The sequence below is a fragment of the Gossypium arboreum genome, chromosome 12 (assembly GCF_025698485.1).
Source record: "Gossypium arboreum isolate Shixiya-1 chromosome 12, ASM2569848v2, whole genome shotgun sequence".
Taxonomy (NCBI): Eukaryota; Viridiplantae; Streptophyta; class Magnoliopsida; order Malvales; family Malvaceae; genus Gossypium; species Gossypium arboreum.
This window is the reverse complement of record NC_069081.1, coordinates 96621526-96648944: the sequence shown is the minus strand read 5'-3', so window position 1 is coordinate 96648944 and position 27419 is coordinate 96621526. Positions and strand designations below refer to the sequence as shown.

Below are 27419 nucleotides of genomic sequence, written 5' to 3'. Positions count from 1 at the left end.
CGAATCCGCCACCCCGAATTGTTCGGCAACGATGGTTATCAGAATAGTCCACGACCCTTTGGGAATGGGGAATGCCCACAACCCTCTGGGAATTGGGGCTAATAATAATAACAATTGACCGACTTGGCCCTTTCTCCCTCGACCCTCTAGGAATTAGGGAGATCTAAATTCTCTGACATAAAGACTCTATGGCATGCCAACTATATCTGATTTAGTCTAACTTAGTAAAACGGGGTAAAAACCAAATTTCATGATCCATTTCAATTCTATTTTCATATAATTCTCATTTCAATTCTATTTCATATTCAAATCACATATCGCCTAATGTAAAATAGGTTTCCAATTTGAAACATATTAAATATTTTCTTGCTCAATCATCTAAAATCATGATACTCAAGTCCAAATCATAACCATGAATTTGCTAATTTAGTCTTATGAAAAACATAGTATTCATCTCGAAATATAATTTTATAAATATTAACTAAATTATTCAAGCTCATCCAACACTCATAAAAATAAAATAAAATAAAATAAAATAAAATAAATATAACTAGTCATATTAAATTAAATATTCTAAAGTTTTATGTAATGAAAATAATATATTAGCACAAATCGAAGTTTTAATCGCTTTACTCATTTTCTTCGCCTTTCTCCTTCAAGATGTTAGCTTCGTTTTTAGCTACAATAGGAGCAATTCAATACGAAACAACATCATTTATCCATTCTAAAACTAAAACTAATAAAAACAAACTTAAATATATATGATTATTCATATTTACAACTTAAGTTTTTTAGTCCGTAATTTGCATATCTTATGACTCGATTATTCGTTTTCAATTCCATCTTCACCAGAGCACTCACTACTTCACAAGTTATCATTTAACACCAATATTACACAAAGTGACCAATGTTCTCTACTTCCGCTTTAACATGGCCAAATATACCAAATAAACTTTTCATCTATTTTTGTTTCTTTTTCACACTTCTAACAAACTAGATCCCATCTTCCATTAATTTCCTATCCAAAAATATATCTATTTCACTTAAGTTTTCTAAGCTTTCATCAATATCCTTTAATGACAACTTCCAAAATAATTGATAAAATCAAAAACTATTGGTCTATATATGTAAACCAAGCTTCAAAGATTCAAGATCTATAAAAAAAATTGAAGAAAAATCATACCTTAAGCTTAAAATTGAAGGAAAATGATGAAAGGGGTTTTCTTTTTTTCTTTTTCCCCGAACTTTGGTGAGAAAGATGAGAAAGAACTTATCTTTCTCTCTTTTTATATATATTATAATATTTAATAAATTACTATTATTTTAAATAAAGTGTTAAATAATAATTATTTAATGAAAATATCATTTAAAGCCATAATGAAACTTTTGATTTTTTAAAGTAATGGTAAAATTGCCATTAAGTCCTTTTCATTAAAATAAAATAGGATAATTGCACTTTAGTCTCTATACTTTTTAACTTATTCAATTTAATCCTGAACTCGATACCGAAATTTTAACTTAACCACGTACTCCTACTGATAATCTTATGTGTTTTTAGGTTTGACAATTTTCTCTAAAAACGATCACAATTTCTTATACTACTATTTATTTATAGATCACTTATTCAAGGACTTCTACCATAAATATTATTCTTCTCTTTTTTTTTTTTAAGTGGGGATGTTACAATTCTCCCCTCTTAAAAAATTTCGTCCTCGAAATTTACCTGAAGAGTTGCGGATATTGTGATCGCATTGTATCCTCAGATTCCCAAATAGCTTCTTATATGTTATGGTTCCCCCACAATACTTTTTCCAAAGTAATTTGTTTGTTTCTCAATTCTTTTATGTCTCTTACTAAAATTTGCACTAGTTCTTCTTCATACGATAAATCGAGTCGTACCTCAATGTTTTCCATTGACACAATATGAGATGAATTTGACCTATATCTTCAGAGCATCGATACATGAAACACATTATGGATTTGATCTAATTCTGATGGCAAAGCTAGCCGATAAGCAAAAGGTCAAATTCTTTCTATAATCTCGTATGGTCCAATGAACTTCGGACTTAATTTTCCTTTTCGACCAAATATTCAGTCCAAAATTGGAGGATAAATATTTGGGTCTTCGGTTTTGGTAGATTGAGAGTGGTAGCACTATGAATTTTGGACTGAATAGTGATGAGGTCCTCTATTTTCGTGGGAGAATCTGTGTTCCGAATGATTTTGATTTGAGACAGTGTATACTAAGAGAGGCGCATAGCAGCCCTTATGCTATGCACCTTGGTGGGAGTAAGATGTACCCGGATCTTAGAGAGTTGTATTGGTAGCTATAACTGAAACGAGAAGTTACCGATTTTGTGGCTAAATGTTTGACGTGCCAGTAAGTTAAGGCTAAGCATTAGTTACCTTCGGGTTTGCTACAGTCGGTTAAGATTCCTCTTTAAAAGTGGGAATGTGTAACTATGGACTTCGAAGTGGGTTACCCCTAACACCCACTAAGAAGGATTCAGTAGGGGTTATCATGGATCGATTAACTAAGTCTGCCCACTTCATACCGGTTTATACTGACTATTCACTGCAGAAACTGGCGAAGCTTTATATTTCGAAGATATTGAGACTGCATGGAGTACCGATTTTGATTATCTCTGATAGGGATCCTCGCTTCACGTCTCGATTTTAGAAGTAGTTACATAAAGCTCTGGGTTCGAGGGTAGACTTTAGTTTTGCGTTCCATCCTCAGACTGATGGTCAATCTGAGAGGGAGATTCAGATACTAGAGGATATGTTAAGGAGTTGTGCTATTAATTTTCGAGGTAGCTGAGAGGATTACGTGCCACTAGCAGAGTTTGCCTATAATAACAACTTGTAGTCTAGCATCCAGATGGCACCTTATGAGGCACTGTATGGCCGTAAGTGTCGCACTCCCTTGTGTTGGACTAAGTTGGGTGAACAACGGGTTCTGGGTCCCAAATTAGTCTCCAAGACTGACGATAAGGTTTGATTGATTAGGGATCATCTGAGGGCGGCTTCTGACAGGAAAAAGTCTTATGCTGATATGAAAAGACGTGAGATTGCGTATTCTGTGGGGGACTTTATCGTATTCTGTGGGGGACTTTATTTTTTTAAGGTCTCGCCATGAAAAAAGATCTTGAAATTTGGTCGGAAGGGCAAGCTGAGTCCTAGGTTTATTAGACCTTACCGCATTCTAAAACGAGTGGGACCGATTGCTTATCAGTTAGAGCTACCTCTAGAGTTGGATCAGATTTATGACGTGTTCCACATTTCTATATTAAGGCGCTACCGCTCTGATCTTACGCACATTGTTCCTGTTGAGAAGATTGAGGTTAGGCCAGACTTGACCTTTGAGGAGGAGCCGGTTCAGATTATGGATCGTGACATAAAGGTTCTGAGGAGGAAATCTATCCCATTAGTAAAGGTGCTGTGGCAAAACCATAGTATGAAATAGGCCACGGTGGAGCCTGAGGATGCGATGCGTCAGCAGTATCCTCATATGTTCTAGTCAGGTAAATTTCAAGGCCGAAATTTTCTTTTAGGGGGTAGAGTTGTAAGGCCCCAAAATATCTTTTTTTTTTATTTTTGTGTGTGTAAATGCTTATCTGATTCAATGGTTAAATGCTCTGGGTGTGTGTGTGAGGTCCCAAGTTCAAGTCTTAGTTTTGACTAATTTTGGTATTTTTTTTGAATAAAGCCTTAACCTGGCTTAAAAGGCTTAAGTTTAATAGTTGGTAAATAGTTAACAGAATGGGCCTGCTGGTCTAGTGGTTAACTAGAGTGTCAATATGTTGGGGGTCGTGTGTTCGAATCCTTGCATAAGCATGAAGGCTATTTTTTTTTATAGCTTGGTCGATAGAGAGAGTTTAAGTTGGATTGGGAAGCGGAGCAGTGGAAAATTTGGGGGAGGAAGATAAGGGAAGTTAGGATAAGGGTGATCAGAAATGGCTCATTTGATTTTATTTTTTGCAAATTTTGGTACCTCCCTCTCTGCTTCTAAGATTCTGACGTTACCTTGTGTCTCCCTCTCTGTCGTTTTCCCTATTTTTCCTTTATTGCCTTTTTACGTTTTTCCCATCTATTTCTATGTACCATTGGGTGTTAATGGTAAGTATTGTAAGTATGGTTATCTGTTAGTTGTTGAATCATCGTCTAAATGAGGTTTTAATTCGTCTTTAAAAAGCCATTGAGTGGTTGTGGAGTTTCAACTGGTGCCATAGAAGTGCGAATTCACCGGTAATCATTCAAAGGTGCTGGATATCTCGGGAGTGTTAGTGCATTGAAAACGTACCAGGTGTGTACTCGATTGCACTAAAAACAAGGTTTCAATTAAAGTCAAAAACCTAACTGTCGACTCCACACGGGTGTGTGGTTGCCCATGTGGAAGGCTGTGTACCCTAACATGGGAGTTTGATCAACAAGGCCAAGCCGTGCGCGCTAGACACAGCCGTGTGATGGCCAGAGAGGCCATGTATGACACACGAGCTAAACTGATTTGGGTCGTATGGGCCCACACAGGTAATCCATACGGGCGTATGGAAATTTGAGCCAGATTGTGTGATCCATACGGGCCAAGGCCAATCTGGGCGTGTGGGCCACACAGGCGGGCCAAATGGGTGTGAGCCTATTTTTACTGAAATGTGTGTTAAGGTTGCACGGGTCGCCCAAGTCAACTGTGGACCTTCTGTGAGGTCAGTAAGCACTACTTAGACCCTTATCTGTGTGAAATTGACTATGTGAATTATGTACCGAGCATGTTATATATAACCATGTATACTGAACTGTATGTATATCTGATAGATCTGTGATAGCATGACATTTTATTGTATGTTGCATTGCATTGGGTTGGGATGACATTATTTGGAGGATATGTACTGAAAGGCTCTTAAGCCTAATATATTGGTAGCTTAGCTGCAAATTATTGTTTATGCCGCATTCGGTACTACATGGAGTGTAGGGATGAGTGTGTTGATTTAATCCCCTCATGGAATGTAGGGTTGGACGAAGATGGTGTGTAGAGGCTGGTTGGGTAAGACTTTGTTACTGAATATTGCATGATTGCTATTGATGTGATGGGCTAAGGCCCTACTACATAATTTAATACTGCACTGAGTTGGGCTAAGGCCCAAAGTGCTATTGATACTGAAAGGGCTCAGGCCCAGGACTGTTTTTGACTGTGCACTGTGTTATTGTTGTTTGATTTCTGTGGGATTACACACTGAGTTTACGTAAACTCGCCCTCTTTGTTTAATGTGAACAGGTAATCCCTAGACTTGATGGATCGGTGCAGCGGAGGACTCGACAGTGGCCACACATATTTAAACTATTTTAAATTCGGCTTTGGTATTAAATTCTTAATTATTTTCCTGGGTTAATATTTGGATGTAAATTGGACTTTTGGACTGTTTGACTTTATGTTGGATTTTAAACTGTTTATGGGTTTTTGAACTGCAAACTCAATGAACAAACGGTTTTCTCTAAAACAAAAGGGGTTTTTCCTAAAATGGACGGATATACCTAATTAACTCGGTTTCCATAAATTAAATGATTTCTTAAGCTTCCGCTACGAATTGAGATTCAAAACAATCAATTAAGTAAGAAAGGATTTTGGAGTCCACTAGAGTAAGCAAATGAAAACGATTTTATCATAACAACTTAGTTTCAACACGCTATCATGTGACATCGCAAGATTCGACCATAATGTCTGGGCCGGGTTTAGGGGTGTTACACTGACCCTGACCCATATTTTAAATGGGCCTAATTTTTTTTGCCCAAGCCCATTTTTTGGCCTAATATTTTTACCAAAACCTTCCCAAATTTTGAGCAAGCCTTCGATCCTGGGCGGGTAGTCCGACCTATAAATAGGTCTACCTATGACTTTTCAAACATACATTATTTAATTTTAAGAAATTTATTTTTGTACAAGTTTAAATTATAAATAATTATTTTATAAGTAAGAACACATATGACTATTTGGGATGGTTATTGCCAAAAATTTCTAAAATCATAGTATAAATATTAAGAAATTATATTATAAAAAGGTAATTTATATGTATTTTATAAAGTCATAACAAAAGTTATATTATTTAAATTCTAAAAAGTTTCTAAAGTTATGGTTGTAAAGGATATTATAAAATATAAATTATGTGTTATAAAATACTAAAATTGTTATAATAGTTTATTTATAGAAAAATATGGAAAAAATATGGCAAATCAAAATGATGATTTGATTTAATTTTTGTCAGTCGTTTAGATATTTTTTTTATAGAAATAATATATATTTTTAAAATCTGAATTATGTAATTGTGTAATTACAATTTCAGTACTACCAAATATGACATATGACATTACGATGTAATTATGCTTTGTCCACCAAATATGTCTAAAGAATTACAATTCCTTGTAATTACAAGAAAGTGTAATTACTACCTAGTAATTATACTTTCATTCAATTACTTTGTATTATCCAAACAGACTGTAAGAAATTACGAGAATTTTTGTGAGAGATTCTTTGATTAGAACAAACAAGTATGGATCCTATCACGCTTCGTGTTCGTTTAATTAATAATTATTTTTGGGTCAAATTCTAAAGTAAATATATAAATATTAAAAAAATTCTTCAACTCATTGTACTCATTATATATTTGAAATTTAGTATTTGCACTTTTATTTTTAAAATTTAGTCCCTTTATTTTTCAAAATTAAAATTTAGATCCAATTGTTAACACCATTAAATTTTTCTGTTAAATTCATTAATGTAACATTTTGAAAAAGAAAAAAACTCACTTAGTAGCCATATAAAAGAGATGACATTGCAAAGGATTTGAATTTAACAAATAAATTTAATATTATTAATAACTCTTAAAGTTACATTAACATTTTAATCAAAATAAAATGTTTAAGCTAACTAATGACATTGTAAAAATTAAGATACCAAATAATGTCAAATAACTAAAGTATAAAATTTAAATATTAAATTTAAGTGTAATACAGAATCAAAATTAAAATTGACTATTATTATATAATATTTGAGTGCAGCATAAAAGTTAAAATTCAACATTAACCATTTTCTTATAAAATGTAAATGGAAGGGTATTGTAGATGTTAGCATGAAAAAGGTTTTTTAGACCTTTTATATAGATATGAAGCATGTGTAAATACATAAATTGTAGTTGAAAATCAAGATATCGTGTATACAATGAGTTAATGTGGTACGACTTTTCTATGTGATTGTGGGTTTAGGGTATGTGGATAATATGTAAAATCATATATTTTTGAAGGTTAATCAATTGAAGATGAACATTTTTAGGGAAAGAATTTATATCAGTAGAAACTTTTTTATCCAGTTGAATGCTGCTTAAAAATTGGCAGCAGTGGAGAAATTTACAAGCCTAGCTGCATTATTTTATATCTTTTTCATTAAAATTTTAATATGGTGGAAAATATACAAAATTAAATACAACAGAATTACATAATATATTGTAAGGATATCTTATGAAAATCTTTATTCCACATCGATAGATAAATGATACTTTGATTTATCCCCATCCAGGCATTGAAAAAAATAATTATATTTGCGTAATCTTTTTTATTTTGTCTGTTCTTAAAAAGTACAAAGATTTGAAATACATAAATTTGCATGGGCACCACTGCTCTGTTTCCATAGTCCAAATTGGTGACCAAAATTCCAAAGATGATGCACGTAACAAGCAAGTAAGATCAAATCAGTGGCCACCAAAGGGTCATTCAACTTGTATATCATCAATGGCATAATCTTAAAATCGCACTTTCTTGTCCTTGGTTAGGAAGGTGCAGGAGAACAAGTTGATGCTGTTAAAAAATGCGCATTTCGCTTTGAGCTATTATGGCATTTAACCCAATTTGATCCACATAGTCGTCTGAAGATGGCCTTCCATGCAGCTCATGCAGCAAGGAGCACTACATGCGGTCGAGCCAAGCTTGTAGCAGCTGAAGCTTACTGATGCTGTCCAAATTCAACTTGTTTTGTTACTCCAAGTTCATGCTTTGAAACTTAGTTTGATTTGAACTTAGTTGGTAAAAGATTTTGATGTAATTAGGTAGTGATTGAGCTAATAAATCAACTTTGTTCAAGTGTACAAGTTATTTTACCAAATTTCTATGTAATTAGTGGTATTAGGTAAGTATTAGGTAAAGTTTGCTTTGAGTCGTTAAGTCAATGATTGATATATGTAATGGAAATATGCCAATGTTTCTTTTAATGAAAAATTATCAGATTTTATTCATATATGCGTCATTACTTTTCTTGCTTTCGATTTTGTTCTTGTTTTCTTAGCAAATTTCTGCTTGTTTCTTCCACAAGCAACGAGCCTTGTTGCTCAAGACTCAAGTCAGTAAACTACTTTGATTCCAAAACACTAACAATTGGTATCTAGAGCTTTTTTCTTAGAGGACCTGTTGCAGTTGAACCTTAAATCGAATGGCTTCTTCAGGATTTTCTCTAGCAGCACCACCAGTCTTTAATGGTGAAGGGTTCCACATATGGGTGGTTAAGATGAGGACTTACCTGCAAGCCTTTGATCTGTGGGAAGTAGTGAACACTGATGCTGAGCCAGCTTCACTCAGAGCCAATCCCACAGTGGCTCAAATCAGGCAACACGCAGATGAGAGGACCAAGAGGCACAAAGCCATATCTTGCATCTAAAACTGTGTGTCAGATGTCATCTTCACCAGAATCATGGCTTGTGAGACTCCAAAGCAAGCTTGGGACAAGCTCAAGAAGGAGTTCCAAGGCACAGATAGGACAAGGCAATAGCAGTTGTTGAATTTAAGAAGAGATTTTGAAAATTTAAAGATGAAGGAAGAAGAGACAGTGAAGCAGTACTCAAATAGGATAATGGTTGTAGTCAACAACATAAGGTTGTTAGGAGAACAGTTCAGTGAGGCAAGGATCGTGGAGAAGGTGCTCTTAACATTGCCTGAAAGATATGAGGCAAAAATCTCATCCCTTGAGGATTCGAAAGACCTTGTAAGCATCTCCTTAACTGAGCTCATCAATGCCCTTTATGCTCAGGAGCAAAGGAGAGCTAGCAGGATGGAGGAGCATCAAGAAGGTGTTTTTCAAGCCAAGGCAAAAGCTGCCTCGAGCACCTCTGCCTATAAAGGCAAAAAGAACTGGAGAAGCAGGCCCAAGCCTGATGCTGCAAGAAGAGAGGACCAACTCTGTAGATACCGTAAAAGGCCTGGTCATCCAAAGGCCAAATGCTGGTTTAGACTAGATGCTCTATGTCAATATTGTAAAAAGAATGGGCATATTGAAAGAGTTTGCAAAGATAAAGGCAGACCTGGGCAGAATCAAGCACAACACAAGAATGTTGAAGCTCGAGTGGCTGAAGACAGTAATGACCATGAGGAGTAGGTCTTTGCTGTGTCATGCTTAGCTGGTCAGAACAAAGGCTCAAAAGGATGGCTATTAGGCAGTGGTTGTACTAACCACATGTCACCAAATGCAAACATTTTCAAAACTTTGGACAGAAGCTGCAAAACCAAAGTGAAAATTGGCAATGGTCAGTTTATCAAGGCTGAAGGAAAATGGGATGTGTTTATATGCACTCTCGCAGGTGACAAAGTCATCAAAAATATGCTGTTGGTGCCCGAGATTGACAGAAACCTCCTTAGCATTGCTCAATTACTGGAAAAAGGCTACTCAGTTGTGTTCAAGGGCAAAGAATGCCAAATTGCTGATCCAAATAGATCAAGCCTCGTGAAAGTCACTATGACTGACAAATGCTTTGAAGTCAACTGGTCAAGTGACTCACACTCAGCATGTGTTACTTCTACTGAAGAATCCAAGCTTTGGCATCAAAGGCTTGGTCATGCCAATTTCAGATCGATGGCTCAAATAGTCAGTAAGGAACTAGTTGAGAACTTCACCAACTCGATTGAGAAAGATGAGGTATGTGAAGTTTGTCAACTTGGAAAACAGGCTAGACTACTATTTCCAACCAACAAGGCATGGAGAGCCTCAGAGAGACTGCAACTAGTCCACAATGATGTGTGTGGCCCTATGAAGACTGAGTCACTTAATGGTAACAAGTACTTCATTCTTTTCATTAATGATTGTACCAAATATTGTAGGATTTTTTTCCTGAAACATAAGTCTGAGGTAGCTCAAGTGTTCTTGAAGTTTAAAGTTGCAGCTGAAACAAAAACATGATGCAAACTAAAGACCATCAGATCAGACAATGGAGCTGAGTACACTTCAGTTCAATTTCAAGCTTTCTGCAGTGATGCTGGCATTAAACATCATCTAACCAATGTCTATACATCTCAACAAAATATGGTCAGTGAAAGGAAAAACATAAGTCTTATGGATATGGCCAGGTGCCTTCTATTTCAGAAGAATTTGCCTAAGACCATGTGGGCTGAAGAAGTTAACACTGCTGTTTACATTCAGAATAGACTTCCAATAAAAGCACTGGCTCACAAAACACCATTTGAGGCTTGGTTTGGATTCAAGCCATCTTTGGCTCATTTAAAAGTCTTTGGCTGCTTGTGTTATGCTTATACACCAGCTGTGAAAAGAGATAAACTGTCAAAAAGGGCTCAACCTGGTGTTCTGGTAGGCTACAACTCAGTCAAGAAAGGTTATAGGATCCTAGATCCTTCAACAAACAAAATCTTAGTGAGCAGAGATATGATCTTTGATGAAAAAGCATGTTGGAACTGGGAAAGAAATGAGCCAGAGGCTATTTCTAAAGAACTCATAGCAAACCAGATTGAACCTGATCAAATTAGTCCAAAAATGAACTTTGATGATGAGCCAATTAGAGGGACTAGACTCTTAGTTAAAATTTATGAAAGATTACAAGTTGCTATAGTGGAGCCAAACAGTTTTGAAGAAGCTGAAACATATGAAGGGTGGAAGCAAGCCATGGTTGATGAAATCAAGATGATTCAAAAGAATCAGACATAGAATCTAGTAGAACGGCCTGCCAACAGAAAGACCATTGGTGTCAAATGGGTCTATCGAGCCAAACAAAATACAGATGGCAGTTTAAACAAGCTGAAAGCTAGACTTGTTGTCAAGGGGTTCAGTCAAAGATATGGTCTGGACTACATGGAGACTTTTGTACCAGTAGCTAGGCTAGACACAATCAGGTTGTTAGTTGCTTTAGCTGCACAAAAGGAGTGGATCATTCATCAACTGGATGTGAAATCTGCATTTCTCAATGGCCTCCTTAAAGAAGAAATCTACATTGACCATCCCCAAGGTTTTGTTGTGTCTGGCAAAGAACACATGGTGTACAGGCTTAGAAAGGCATTGTATGACCTAAAACAAGCTCCTAGAGCCTGGTATGCTAGGATTAATAGCTATCTGGTTAGCTTGGGATTCGAGAGAAGCATCAGTGAACCAACACTGTATGTTAAGAAGGAACAAGCTGAAACACAGTTTATTGTGTCCCTTTATGTTGATGACCTCTTGGTGACAGGAGGAGATCAAATCATATTAACTGATTTCAATGCCAAAATGAAGGACATGTTTGAAATGTCTGACTTGGGGCAAATGACATATTTTTTTGGAATAGAGGTGCTGCAAACTCAAAGTGGAATCTTCTTGGGACAGAAGATATTTGCTGCAAAGATCTTAAGCAAGTTCTTTATGGAGAATCGCAAGCTAACAAGTACACCTATGGCTATTGGAATAAAGCTGTCAAGCCAAGAGGATCATGAACAATTAGTGAATCAGCCTATAGGAGTCTAGTTGGATGCTTATTGTATTTGACAGCAACCAGACCAGATATCATGTTTGCTGTGAGTATGCTATCGAGGTTCATGCATTGCTGCAACGAGTACCATCTTCAAGCAGTAAAAAGAGTGCTCAAGTACATTAAAGGCACCTTGGGCCATGGATTACAGTTTAGCAAAACTGAAAACCTGAAGCTGATAGGCTACACTGATAGTGACTGGGCTGGTTCAAAGGATGATATGAAAAGTATTTCTGGTTATGTATGTACACTTGGTTCAGCAATGTTTTGCTGGAGTTCAAAGAAGCAATCTATAGTAGTTCAGTCAACAATAATAGCTGAGTATGTTGCAACTGCAAATGCTGTTAATCAAGCCATTTGGCTAAAAAAATCCTAGCTGATTTGAACCTACATCAAAAGGAACCAACAGAGATATTTTCTGATAATAAGTCTGTTGTTGTAATTGGAAAGAACCCTGTCTTCTATGGTAGAACTAAGCACTTTAGCATCAAGCTACATGTGGTAAGGGAGATGGAACAAGCTCGAGAGGTAGAGTTGATTCATTGCAATTCTGAAGAGCAAATTGCTAATATCTTCACAAAGGCCCTTAATGTAACCAGGTTCATTAAACTAAGAAAGCAGTTAGGAGTCAGCAGTATGGAGACTAAGGAGGAGTGTTAGAAGATGGCCTTCCATGCAGCTCATGCAGTAAGGAGCACTACATGCAGTCAAGCCAAGCTTGCAGCAACTGAAGCTTACTGATGTTGTCCAAATACAACTTGTTTTGTTACTCCAAGTTCATGTTTTGAAACTTACTTTGATAAGAACTTAGTTGGTAAAATATTTTGACGTAATTAGGTAGTGATTGAGCTGATAAATCAGCTTTGTTCAAGTGTACAAGTTATTTTACCAAGTTTCTATGTAATTAGTGGTATTAGGTAAGTATTAGGTAAAGTTTGCTTTGATTTGTTAAGTCAATGACTGATATATGTAATGGCAATATGCCAATGTTTCTTTTAATGAAAAATTATCAGATTTTATTCATATATGCTCCATTACTTTTCTTGCTTTCGATTCTGTTCTTGTTTTCTTAGCAAATTTCTACTTGTTTCTTCCAAAAGCAACGAGCCTTGTTGCTCAAGACTCAAGTCAGCAAGCTGCTTTGATTCCAAAACACTAACAAAACTAACATTTGATTATTTAGTATAATTTGCAACCCTTTCTGGTCAAATTACGACCTTCTTTTTTTTTAATGAAAAAACTCTGAATAAATATATACATACACAAACATGAGGAACCCCAACTACCTCAACTTATTTCCAGGCAATACTTCACATGATCTATTAACTTGTTGAGGATGTGGAGCTCTTAGTGTGAGAGGGAGTTGAGATGTAACTCCGATCTAAGAACTCTCTACTGAGGATGACTTGGATAAGAGCAATACGTGCTCTTGCTTATCTACAAACACCTGGAGAGATCTTGGAACCGATGGCAGGTGCAAATCCAAAACCCCCTCTAGTATCTGAACTACCTGACCCATTGATGACCGCTGAGTTTCAGCATCTTGGATACACCAACAAGCCACTTTACATAATCTTGATATCTCTTCTACAAGGGCTACTCCATTCAATCGAGGCTCTAATAGGATGAGGACATCACCGCCTTCTGTTATTAGGTTAACAGCCCAAGTTGGAATAAATCTAAGCTTTCCATCTTCAGACTGTTAAGAGTTTCTCTTTTCGGAAAGTATCATCCCGTAGCTATACACATCAGCTTTAGTTGTAATGGCCACGCCTGAAATCTATTCTTGTGCAAGGTAGCCCATCATCCCTCTTATGGTTGTCAGGACCCTGCTGAAGTCCCGCTCAACAAGCTTTGCCAGCCCAAAATCTGCTACCTTCAGACAGAATTCAGCATCTAAGAGAATGTTCTCTGGCTTGATGTCACAGTGAATGATACAATTTATGCACTTCTCATGAAGGTATACTAAGCCTCTAGCTGTACCAAGTGCAATCTGGTACCTGGTTTTCCAGTCTAGAGTATCAGAGTTACTTTTATGGAAGAGATGGGCATCCAAAAAACCTTTTGGCATGTAATCATATACCAATAACTTTCTCGCACCATCAGAGCAAAACTCACGTAGCCGTACTAGATTTACATGTTGAATAGTCTCGATTATGCTTACCTTTGTGCGGAATTGCTTCTCTCCCTGGTTGATGCTCTCAAGTTGCTTCACTGCTATAACACTCGAGTTTGCCAACATTCCTTTGAAAACAGAGCCAAAGCCTCCGCCCCCCAGTTCTTCGAAAAAATTCTTGGTTGTTATCTATAAATCTCTGTACCTGAAAGCTAAAAGTGAACCTTCAACTACTTTTGGATTTCTCATCGTTCCCCTCCTCCATCTCAACATCGCAAACACAATAAGGCATAGAACTACACCCACTGTACCTCCAACTGCTCCTATAATTATTCCACTTTTATTGCTCGAACTTGAAAACTCAGATGTCTCTAGCCTGATATATATAGTTCGTCTATTGCTGGAGTCTTCTGTAAGTAGTCTCAGATCCAAAACATCTCTCGTCCAAACTTAACAACCACCTCTGCCATAAGCATAAGCATTGCAAGAGCAATTCTTAAGGCAGGTGGATTCACATTCCGAAATGCTCTTAACGGTCATGGACTGCTCATGTTGAGGCAATTTTATGTTGGGCATTTCTAGAAATTTTTCACTCTTTCTGTTAGGATCGACCTGATTAAGCAACGAACAAGAAAAATAGCGAAATAAATTGAGAAATTGAGCACACAAATTTAACGTGGAAAAACCCCTCCAAAGAGGATAAAAAACCACGGGCAAAGATAATTTTACTATAATGGCAAAAGAACGAAGAGTATAAAAGATGGAGATAAAGACTAAACCCTAAAAACCCAAAAACAAAGAACCCTCAAAACGTAAACACAAAATCCTCTAAATGTGTTATGAGTTCTAACCTCTAATGGTTGTATTTTTCTAAGGTTGTAAAAGAGCCTATTTATAGGCTAAATTCATAGGTCAAATAATAAAAAAATAATCTAAACTAATCAGTGTTTGATTGAAACAAGTAAACAGAGTTTAACTGAAAGATTATTTTTCAAATTTGACTGAAAATAGGAGTCATATTTAATACTTTACATGGGCAAGAGTGGGGTCTTCACATTGGATCTGGGTTTTCCTTTTACACCCCTTAGAAAAATCGCTGAGACTCCAATCGCTTTCTGACTTGGGCTCGAAACCTGTCAAACAGTTGCAGAATGGCAGAGCTTTCTCATTGCGGTTGCCGAAAGCACCACAAAAGACACATACCTCACATTGTTGTATCAGTTTTGGCCAAATCAAACTCCACTGCTGGCTACTTTCCAACCATGACAGTTACTTAATCTGCCCCGAAACATCCATTACAAATCAAGATATAGTAGAAGGATCATAAAGCGAGTAAGTGAAATAACTCTCGTTTTTGTTGGAAACATAGCTGTAGTTGTAGATTTCATTCAGTCTCATTTCTGGAACTACGCTGAAAATCCTCGTCTATGGATACCAAGCTCCACTTGTTCAGTACTATTCGGACCTATTCCATAGTATAAAATATTGATTGGTTCCAATGGGGTCTAGCTCAAGGGAGAAGAGACCCGGTGCAGGATCTTCTGAATTTTTCCATAAGGTTAGCAACTAGCTTTGATTGGTTTGTCTGTTCAAGCTAAGCTTACAACCAGGAAGCCATGTATGAGTGGGATGATCAAGACTTTGCCATAATGGTGTCTATGATTTCAGCCCATCTTTTAAAACGAGATTCCCACCATCTTCAAGAACTGCTACTATAGAATTTGAGCTGATTGAGCTAATATTGGTGGACCAAGTTGGCATTTGGGATTCGTTGAACAAAACCAAGTTACCATTAGATATTTTCAGTTCAGAAGAGTGTATGTCGTGGACTAGTATCTCTATGTTTGCAACCCAAACAGCGGTCTGTTGATTGACATTTCCGTACCACATGCCTATGTAGTAGTTGGAAGAGTTACCTGGTTTGAAGAACCCTGATAGGAAATAAGGTAACGAACTAATAAACCTCAGATTCAGAAGAACTGTAAAAAATATATTGAGTATTTTTTAAATTTAATTCTTAAAGCTTTCATTTTACAATACTGATATTTATAGTAGTAATCTATTAACTGCTCTGCTTAACACCTTAACTAACTAACAACCTGAATAACAAATCATAACCACTAATACTCTAATACTCTATCATGCATCTATCTTCTCAGCCAGTAAAACCCGAAGAGAAGTTCAAAACCGAGTAAAATTGGTGACAGAGAGTGGTTTGGTAAAAATATCGTTAACCTAATCACAAGTCGGGACTTCACCAACAATAAGTGCACCACCGGAAACTTTCTCACGAATAAAAAATAAATCAAGCTCGACATGCTTAAACTTAGAATGAAGAACGGGATTAGTGGCAACCGCAACGGCATTGGAGCTATCACACCAAATAGTGGGCGTGTCAAGTGACTGAACCTGGAGCTCATGAAGAAATGAAACTAACCAGGTGACATCACTAGTGGCGATAGCAAGACCGCGATATCCTGCTTCAGCTATAGAACGAGACACGACCTGCTATTTCTTGGAACACCAAGAAATAGGAGCATCACCAAAATAAACATAGAAGCCAGACGTAGACCGGGGATCATCAAAATCAAGACCTCAATTTGCATCGGTGTACCCTATAAGAAACAAACACGAGGACAGTCGAATAACAAGACCATAGTTAAGTGTTCCACAGAGGTATCGCAAGATACGTTTTAAAGCAACCATATGTGTAGTGATGAGACTATGCATGAATTGACATATACGATTCACAGCATACGAAATATCATGACGTGTAAGCACCACATATTGTAACGCACCAGCCAAACTCCTGTACTCAGTAGGATCACACAATTAGTCACCATCATCCTTAGACAACTGAGTCGAGCTAATCATAGGAGTATTAACAGGCTTCGCATTGAGGAGCGAGCTTTGAGCAAGCAAGTCTAGAACATATTTTTTCTGACACAAATGAACACTGCCAGAGGAAGACCGTGTAACCTCAATCCCAAGAAAGTAATGCAGTCCCCCATATCTTTGAGTGAGAACATAGCATGCAACTGTTCAACGAAACTAGTAATAGCTGTCGAATTATTACCAGTAATGATTATATCATCTACATAAACAAGAACATATAACGTAGTACCTGACGGGATTCGAACAAGTAAAGACGCATTAGACCGACAAAAATTGAATCCAACAGAAGAGAAAAACTGCTTTAATTTATCAAACCAAGCTCTAGGGTGCCTGGCGAAGTCCATACAAAGCCTTCTGCAATCGACAAACAAGTGGTTTTCCATCCGACCCAAACCGTACAAACCCCGGGGGTTGCTGCATGAAAACCTCAGTATCCAGGTCACCGTTTAAAAACACATTATTGACATCGACTTGTCGAAGTGACCAACCCCGCGACACTGCAATGGACAAAATAACTCGAATAGTGGCTGGCTTAACCACTGGACTAAAAGTTTCTTTAAAATCATATCCTGGTACCTGAGCATAACCCTTAGCAACCAACCGAGCCTTTCGACGATCAACAGATCCATCAGGCTTCCCCTTTATTTTGAATAACCATTTGTACCCTATTGCTTTCCGTCTAGGAGGTAGCAACACAAGCTTCCAGGTATTATTAGCCAGAAGTGCATCAAATTCTACTTGAACAGCTAATTTCCACTCCGGATGAGCAATCGCCTCATCAATAGAACATAGTTCAAACTCAATAGTTTCTACAGACAGAACCTTGGGCTTAAAAACTGCAGCCTTTGACCGTGTAACCATTGCGTGCGTATTCCTACAAGAAACTGGTGACGAAACGTCAGGTGTCGGGAAAGCGGAGGAGGACTCTCGGGAACCAGACTGTGAAGCATCAAGAACGGCAGTCGGTGGACAACAAGTTTTAGACGGAGTATCAGACTTAGGACGAACTACCTCTTGTCGAGACGCCTCACTAGTAGAGCTAGGCAAATAACAAGAAGGCATTAAGGGAGCCACTAGAAATGAAGAAGTGGCACGATGAACAAGAGGAACATACGTAGCACTAGACGGGGAATGATCAATATCTGACACTGTTGAAAGTGAAAACAAGAACCGATGCTCATCAAAGACTACATGACGAGAGAGTATCATCGACCCTTCATGAGTAAGACAATAATAGCCTTTATTTGAGAACTGTACCCCAAAAACGTACAGGGTTAAGACCGAAAATCCAGCTTATGGTGCTAAAAAGGACGAAGATAAGGAAAATAACAACAACCAAAAACTCGAAGATGATCATATTCCGGTGCACACCCATAAAATTCTGATATGGAGATTGTCCATGAAGAACTGGAGTAGAAAGCCGATTAATGAGATGAACTGCATTGCGAAAAGCATATCCCCAGTGCTGCATAGGCAGATTAGCCTGAGTTAACAAGGTGAGACCAGTTTCCACTATATGCCGATGCTTACGCTCCACAACACCATTTTGTTCAGTAGTTTGAGGGCAAGATATACGATGAAGAATACCCTAATCAGCAAGGATGGAGGCAAAGGCCCGAAACTCGCCGCCCCAATCAGTTTGAAATTTCTTAATAGTCTTCCCGAACTGAGTGGCTACTATTTTTTGAAACTGAGAAAAACACTCAATTGCTTGAGATTTACGTTTAACCAAATACACCCAGGTGAACCGACTGTACATGTCTACAAATGAAACATAGTACTAATGTCCTTCACAAGCAACCGAGGCTGGGCTCCACAAATTAAAAACAACTAACTCAAACAATTCCACATACTCAGTAGTAGACGGAGAAAACGGAAGTTTATGAGATTTGCCCTTTTGACAAGCAATGCACATATTAGAAAAAGATTTCTTATTAGTAACAATACCATAATTATTCAAAACAATAGCAACAACCGAAGATGATGGGTGACCAAGCCTATTATGCCACACAGTAAACTGATCAGAACATGACGAACTGGCTTGAAGATCAACATTGTGAACTGTAGACACACGAGGCGATGAAAGTGGAGAATCAATTGAGAACTGATAGAGCTCGTTACGAACTCAACCCCGCGACAAAGTTTCCCCCATCTAGATGTCCTTAACGACACAATAGGAAGGATGAAACTCAAAAAACGCATTGTTATCTTGAGTGAACTGAGACACAGATAAGAAATTCTTGCGAATGCTTGAAACACACAACACATTAGACAACCGTAATAATTTGGAACTAGAAAGAATAACCGTGTCCCCAACAGATAAAATTCGAGTAGGAGCCCCATTACCCATTAAGAGTTTAGATGTACCTGAATAAGGTGTGGAGGGATTTAAATCGGCAGTATTCTGACACACATGATTAGAAGCTCCAGAATTCGAGTACCACGAGGCAGTCCCAGTTGGTGTAGGAACATACGGATCAACACTGCCATAGCTAGAATCATATCGAGACATATCTGAAAAATCAAAAGCACGAAAATCCAGAATTTGAAGTAACCCAATACCCTGAGAATTGTCAACATCAAATACCCGAGCACGAGGTTTTGTACGCTATGGAGCTTCAGGAGGAACAGTTGGATCAGATCCGTCTAGACCTACACAATTTGCAATTGGAGACTCAGGTGACTGTTGAGACACATAGTGAGCCCCAAGAACCGAAGGTGGACCATTAGGCCCAAATGAATGAAACATTCGGCCTGCTAAAGAAGGTCCAATAGCAGCCACAAAACAATGCTCTTGCTGCTGGCCCAAATCCGGATGGAGCCTTTTAGCAAGAGGCGGCCTATTAAAAAAATCATAAGCATGGGGCACATAAGGTCCAGAAACATGAGGACCAATAAGCGGTCCAATAGAACTAGTGACCCAATTGGGCTGTGCAAAAGCAACGGTAGCAGAAAGGTTCTGTCGCCAAACCTACTGCCCTCCTTCAGATTTTGGCACTGAAGGGCGCGCACGAAAAACCTTATCACCACCAGTAGCCATGGCTGTCGACGAACCACCATACTCTCTATCAAATCGGTAATAGCACCGTTGGGCAACATGGCCAAACCGATTACAGATCTGGCATTGCACCTGCGAGCGAAAAGAACGACCACCACGTGACCCCGACGACGCCCGACCACCATGAGCACCACGAGCATCAGACTCAAGCACCACATCAGAAACCTGAACTACATGTGCCACCAGCGGCACATTACGCGCAGCCTGCAACTATCGACTCTCAAAAGCTATAAGAATATCCACCATTTTTGAAAACGTCAAGGGCTCCGACGAAGCCGAAACCACCATAAACACAGAATCAAACTCAGATATGAGACCTCCGAGAAGAACCTCAACCTTCTCCGCCTCTGAAACGTCTGGGCTTGACGCTGCAAACAAGGCGCAAAGAGAATTGATTTTGCACACATATTCCTTGATGGTAGATCCACCCTTCCGAACCGCATGCAGATCATGACGGGTCTGAGAGACTTTTTCAACAGATGTTGCAGCGAAAAGATGACTTGCTGCACTCCAGATATCACAAGCAGATTTAGTGGATATGAAATATGAAAAAAGAGAGGAGCTCACCGTGGAAAGAAGCCACAAGGTAAGAAGCTTGTCCTGCTGCGTGAACCAAATAACATCCGGATTCAGAGCAAGACAACCATCACCCGTGGTCACCACCTTCGGCGGTTCAAGGACAGAACCATCCACGATCCCTTGAAGACCGTAACCGTCGACAATAAGTCGAACTTGATGTTGCCACTGAACAAAATTGAACTCATCCAATTTAGTAATCTCATGACGAGAGAAGCTATAGACCAATCGAGAATGCGAAGCAGATGTAGGAAAAGAACCACCAGTTTGTTGATCAACCACCGGATCCATAACCTCAGAGCGGAAGCAACCACCAAGATCTCAGGCGACTGATACCATGATAGGAAGTAAGGTAACGAACTAATAAACCTCAGATTCAGAAGAAATATAAAGAATATATTGAGTATTTTGTAAATTCAATTCTTAAAGCTTTCTGTTTACAATACTGATATTTATAGTAGTAATCTATTAACTGCTCTGCTTAACACCTTAACTTACTAGCAACCTGAATAACAAATCATAACCACTAATACTCTAATACTCTATCAAACCCTAACACGAGGTGCCCACCCGATGAAATAATGGTCTGAGTCCCGAACAGAGATTGATTAGCTGAGATGGTGTCAACTCCAAAGGCGAGTTGGCGGTTGAGAGAAAAGAAGATGAAGATTTGAAGGGAAAGTATTAGCCATGGGATATTCATCTTCTCCATGGCACTGTCCTGTAAGAGAGTTACTGGTAAAATAAACAAGACAGATATTTCTTCACGAGAGATGGAAGAAAAACACTAGTTGAATTGCTATTGCAAAATTATTTATGAGCAAGTAACTTTATTGGTGTATAAATCAAATCAAAGCTTGTGAAGAAGACAACTATGGCCTTTGTTTGTTCCCCACAGAACGTGGGCAATTTAGAAAGCTGAGTAACCATGTTTTTCACATACAACTTTGGAGATAAGTCAAAGCTATTGCATTCTAGTATTTCTAGATTTTCAGTATATGAATGGGTCAACCTTGAATTTGAAAGGTCAATTTTGTGAAATTACCCCAGTGACTGTGAACGTGAGATACGGTCCTAATCTTCCATACCCCACACCAGACGAATACAATGGTATTTTCTTTCTTAGGCTTCCAAATATCATCGTTTCACGTTCCTATTTCATTCGGATGACAACACTATAAAACATGTTATTTGAGAAACTCCGCTTACCTCTCACAATCTTTCTTTCTTTCGGAATTCTTCACACTAACTTCTATAAAACCTCAACTTTACCACTTGGACCAAAACTTTTGTTTGATATTATCTTTTTTATAAATTTTAATATTTTTGCACAAAATCTTTTTCACCCGTATCATTTATATATCGCTAATGTAATTGACTGAACTAGTGTCACAAGTTAACTCAATATCAACTTAAGATTAATAGGATTTTTTTATAAGTTACCACTTTACATATAATTCAATTGTTAAATAAATTTTTAAACTATATTTTTAATGTTGACTATTTTTTCCATCATTATAATATTTTGAAATTTTGATAATATGTTAAATAATGCTACCTAACATGATAGCATTTAATGGTACTAATAAGGGGGAGTTTTTTTTTTTTCTTTGCTTTGCTTATGTTGTTGATTGTTCTATTTATTCATGATGTTGTTTATTTGTCATTACTTTGTATTGTTGATAAAACTTCAACTAATGAAGATGTTTCTCCAATTGCAACTACATGAAATGTAATTGGAATAGCAGGGGTCCAACCCCTCATTCATGAAACTCACAATAAAAGCATTTATTGAGCTTTAAGTATTATTTTGACCTAATGGCAAAATTTTTGTGTGAAATTATAATTGGAATCCAAACTTTACCATCCTATCCTATCACATCCAATGTCCCAATGAAGAAATAAGAAAGACTCTATTTATTGTGTCCATAACTCATTTATCTTAGGTAAAATTATGCTATTAGTCCCTATACTTTGTAAAAGTTATGGATTTAGTCTTTTACTTTTCAAATTTTAAAATTTTAATCCTAACCTAAAAAGTAATAGTTAAATTTGTTTGGTTAAATTCAATTACTGGTTCTACAATCTATGTGCAATTGTAGATTTAGTCTATATTCACTAATTTGATCACTAAATTTTAGTCTTGACACAAATGACAATCATTAATTCATAAATTAGATCTTTAATGAGCAATACGTGGAAATGACAAGTTAGCAGTGTATAACACATGATAATATATTTGCCTCGTTAGATTTTAGAAATAACAAAATTAATGAATTTAACAATTATTATTTCAAGAACTAAAATTTTAAAATTTAAAACTACAGCAACTAAAATAATCAAATTAAAATATATAAATTAAATTCACGAACTTTTACAAAATATAAAAAGTAATATCATAACTTCAATTTTATTTATTTATTTATTTTTTTGGTTTTAGGAGTTAAAAGGCCTACAGCAAGTTACACGAGTAAGTTGGGCCTTTAAAGCTAGTGGGAAGAAATTATGTTTCACAGCTAAGCCTAAGCCAGCAACCATTTTTTTTTTTTTGGGGGGGGGGGGGTTGATAATAAAGCCAGCAATTAATTTGCAATAAATACCAAACAAAGCAAACAGTCTAATAATGAGATGTCCTTCCCCATCTTTCCAGTTACTCAACTCATTGTCCAATTCCCTTGAAGAAACTGTAAAAATAATAATAATAATAACACACAAGCAATGTGTTCGGAGTGTTTGAAGGATAAGCAATTGAGCTGAGTTGAATACTAACTGAGGCTGAGCCAATCCTAATACTCTTCAAATGTTAACCAAAATTCACTTCAAAGTCATAATTGGCATGGCATCACCTCTTCTCAACTGCTCTCACCACCACTAAAAGAATCATTGTTTTTAACCAAAAAGTAGGTTTTCGAGAAATTTGCAACATTATCACCTCAACTAACGACAGTCAAAGTCTTTAAGCATGTTGAATTGATTGATTAATGCCGTCCTCTCCTCCATAGGGCATCAAACTAGATAACATAGGCCTGGAGGAAATCCCAGCCCAATGAAAGCAGGTTAAGGTCACGATGGATTGGGGTTTACATCATATTAAGATAATTGAAAAACCTAACTAACCATCTTATGAACCCAATCCCGAAGGGCCGGCCAAGACAGTCGTAAACCTGAATGAAACGTGAGAAAACAACATTGAGGTAATAGGACAAAACCTATGCATGACCTACACGAATTGAGATCGAACATACACATATTGTAATTAGCATGATGAAACTCACATTAACCAAAAGTGATCTTGTTGAACTTCCGTTTTCTTTCTAGAGCTTCATTATCATTGTTTTGTAACTTTCATATCTCAGTTGACAAATTGCTAAACCTCAAAGGTAAGCTAACAAAATAGTGTGATGCTTTTTGAGTTTGGAAACAATTTTCCACGTAACCAATGTAACATAAAATATATTTCAGATACGACGAAGTGAATATAAACAAGTTTCAATAGTGACAAAGTCTTGAAAATTTTATATATATTCGTAATTTGCTATAGAAGAAAAACACAAATATTAATAATATTTAAATTCAAATTTACTAATTGAATCAATTTAACAGAGGAGTGTATTCAAAGTTATGTCCTTGGAAATGGACAGAAGGATACAATAACATCTTACAACTACATGATATATGATTAATACGATCACGACAAGGCAACCCCCACCCCTCGGCCCCATATCTACAAACCAACGCCGCTCATGTCATGCTCATCAGACTTCAAACCAAACACACCCCAACAGTTTTTGGCTCTTTATGGAGTTTTTGTTTGGTCCCTTTGGGTCATTATCTCCAATGTTAACATTCAAAATGCTGGCAGTCCTCAATTGTCAACACTTGTTTCCAAACAATGACAAACAATTCTTGCAAAACTTATAATCTGTCTGTATGCATGCATTTCAACAGTTAAATGTATGGGTAATGCAACTTTTGACCTGTCAAACTTGGCATGTAGGTATTTAAAATTTTTCTTTATTCGCGTATTGAAATAGCTTATTCTATTAATGATTGTGAAAAGAAAGAGGATAATATAAGTATTGACCCCTAAACTTGAAAAATAAGTCCACATTACTCACTAAACTTGACAATTAGAGTTCACTTTGGAGCTTATTTTTTTTTGTCCATTTTGAACTCGACAACTAGGTCCATTTTTATTACTGAACTTGAAAAATCTAAAAGTTTAATGATGTGGCACTCTAAGTTTAAAAAAAAAAAAGTTTTAGATGATGACATGGTACAATTTCAAAAGTGTCATATTTGGTGTTTTAATAACCAAACCCATGGTTGACCAGGTTAGGCCACCAGTTCCCGATTCAACCAGTTCGACCATTGGACCAAAAATAATTAAATAAATAACTAAAAAATTAAAAAAGTAAAAAACAGTAAAAAGAAAAGATAAAATCTATTTTACTTGCATTTTTAGTTTTTTTTATGAATTTTTAATTATTTATTTAATTATTGTTGGTATGATGGTCGAACCGATCGAACTGGTTGAATTGGGAACTTATGGTCTAATCTTTGTTTGCTTCATACTGGTGGTCTAATCTTTGTTTGCTTCATTCTCTCTCTGCTCTCTCTTACGGCCCTCGAACCTATGACCTGTGGCTTTCGGTTACTCTGAACCAAGTAAACCAAACCATCAAGCTAGATCGAGAGCCAGAACTGGTGGTCTAATCTGTTCAACCATCTGTTGGATTATTAAAACATTGAATATGACACTCTGAGATTATACTACATCATCATCTAATTTTTTTTATTTTTTAAGTGATGATGTGACATAATCTTAGGGTGCAATATCAACAAACTTTTAGATTTTTCAAGTACAGGAATCAAAATGGACCTTGTTGTCAAGTTCAAAATAGATAATAAAAAAAAAGTACAGGTACCAAAGTGAACCTAGTTGTTATGTTCAAGGACCAAAAGTCACATTATCCCCCCTTTTTTTTCACGGTCATTAACAAAATGAGCTTAAATGAATAACAATTTTCAAGTTTAGGGATCAAAGTGGATAAAAAAAATTTAAGGGTGAATGTAGACCTACTTGCTAAGTACAAAGACCAAAAGTTACATTATCCCTTAAATGTATATGTGAAAATAAAATAAAATAAAATAAAATAAAAAACACACAGATTACGTGAAAACCCTTTCGGGAAAAAAAACCATGGGCAGAGAAGAAGAAAATTCACTATGTTGAATTCGAATTTAATTACAAGAGGAGTAGACTATGTCTATTTATAGGCTTGTAAAGCCATATTCTAGTAAGATTGAAACACCTTATTCTAATCAATATAAATAGATGGAGTTTAATAAGGTTTAAAAACCTTATTCTAAAATAAAATAAAAAAGTGTAGTTCTATATGGATTTTACTTCTATTTTATTTTACCACTGTATTTTATTTATATAAGGATTCAGGTCATTTAATTCTAATAATCTCCACATTGACATGAATTCTCAATGAACAAGTTCTTCATCGCGAACCCTCAACGAACAAGTTCTCCACCTCTTTCATAAAACCTCTTAAGTGTTTAACTTCAACAACAAACACCAACCAAGTCTAAGCAATGCTCAAACTTGGTTATAGGAAGTGACTTAGTCATCATATCTGCAGGATTTTCATGAGTACTAATTTTGCTCACAACAACAATATCACCACGAGCAATAATATCATGAATAAAATGATACCGAACATCAATGTGTTTTGTTCTCTCATGAAACATTTGATCTTTTGTAAGGAAAATTGCACTCTGACTGTCACAAAATATTGTACAAATTTGAAGGTCTTCATTGAGTTCATTAAAGAGTCCATTCAACCAAATAGCTTCTTTACAAGCCTCAGTAATTGCCATGTACTCAGCTTCAGTGGTAGACAAAACGACTGTAGTTTGCAAAATGGCTTTCCAACTGATTGCACAACCTCCGATTGTAAAGACATAACCTGTGAGAGATCTTCTTCTATTAAGGTCTCTAGCAAAATTAGCATCAACATACCCAATAACTCCATCTCTAGTTCTTTCAAACTGTAAGCAAACATCAGTAGTACCTCGTAAGCATATTAAAATCCACTAAACTGCTTTCCAGTGTTCTTTACCAAGATTCGCCATGTATTTGCTAACTGCACTGACTGCATATGATAAATCTGGACGTGAACAAACCATAGCATACATGAGAGATCCCACTGCACTAGAGTATGGAACATGTGACATGTACTCAATCTCATCATCTGATTGTGGAGACAAAGCCGATGAAAGTCTAAAATAGGTTGTTAAAGGAGTACTAACAGGCTTAGACTCTGCATATTGAACCTGCAAAGAACTTTCTCAATGTACCCCTTCTGACTTAGGTACAATTTACTTGCTTTTCTATCTCTGAGAATCTCCGTACCAAGTATCTTCTTTGCTGGTCCTAAATCTTTCATCTCAAATTCTTCACTTAGTTGGGCTTTGACCTTTCTTATCTCTTATTTATCGTTTGCTGCTATCAACATGTCATCAACATAAAGAAATAGATACACAAAATAACCATCACTGTTTTTTTTTAAAGTAAACACAACTATCAAAACTTTTTTTTTTGAAATTATGAGAAGTCATAAAGGAATCAAACCTCTTGTACCATTGTCTTGGTGACTGTTTCAAATCGTAAAAAGACTTTTCAGCAAGGAAACATAGTCCTCTTTTCTGAGACTGTAAAACCCTTTGGTTGTTACATATAAATATCCTCTTCAAGTTCTCCATGCAAAAATACAGTTTTTACATCTAATTACTCAAGCTCCAAATTATGCATGGCCACAATACCAAGCAAAGCTTGAATCGAACTATGCTTAACAACTAGGGAGAACACATATGTGAAGTCCACTATTGGAATTTGACTATAACCCTTTGCAACAAACCTTGCTTTATATCTGGGTTCTTCAACTTCTAGAGTCCCTTCTTTCTTTTTAAACACCCATTTACAACGAACAGCCTTTTTACCTTT

The 27419-nt window shown here is 36.7% G+C and overlaps 1 pseudogene; it reads right to left on the bottom strand.

Moving 5' to 3' along the window:
• Positions 1 to 13140: 13140 nt before the first annotated feature.
• On the bottom strand, positions 13141 to 21545 carry LOC108477707 (G-type lectin S-receptor-like serine/threonine-protein kinase At2g19130; annotated as a pseudogene).
• Positions 21546 to 27419: the final 5874 nt, after the last annotated feature.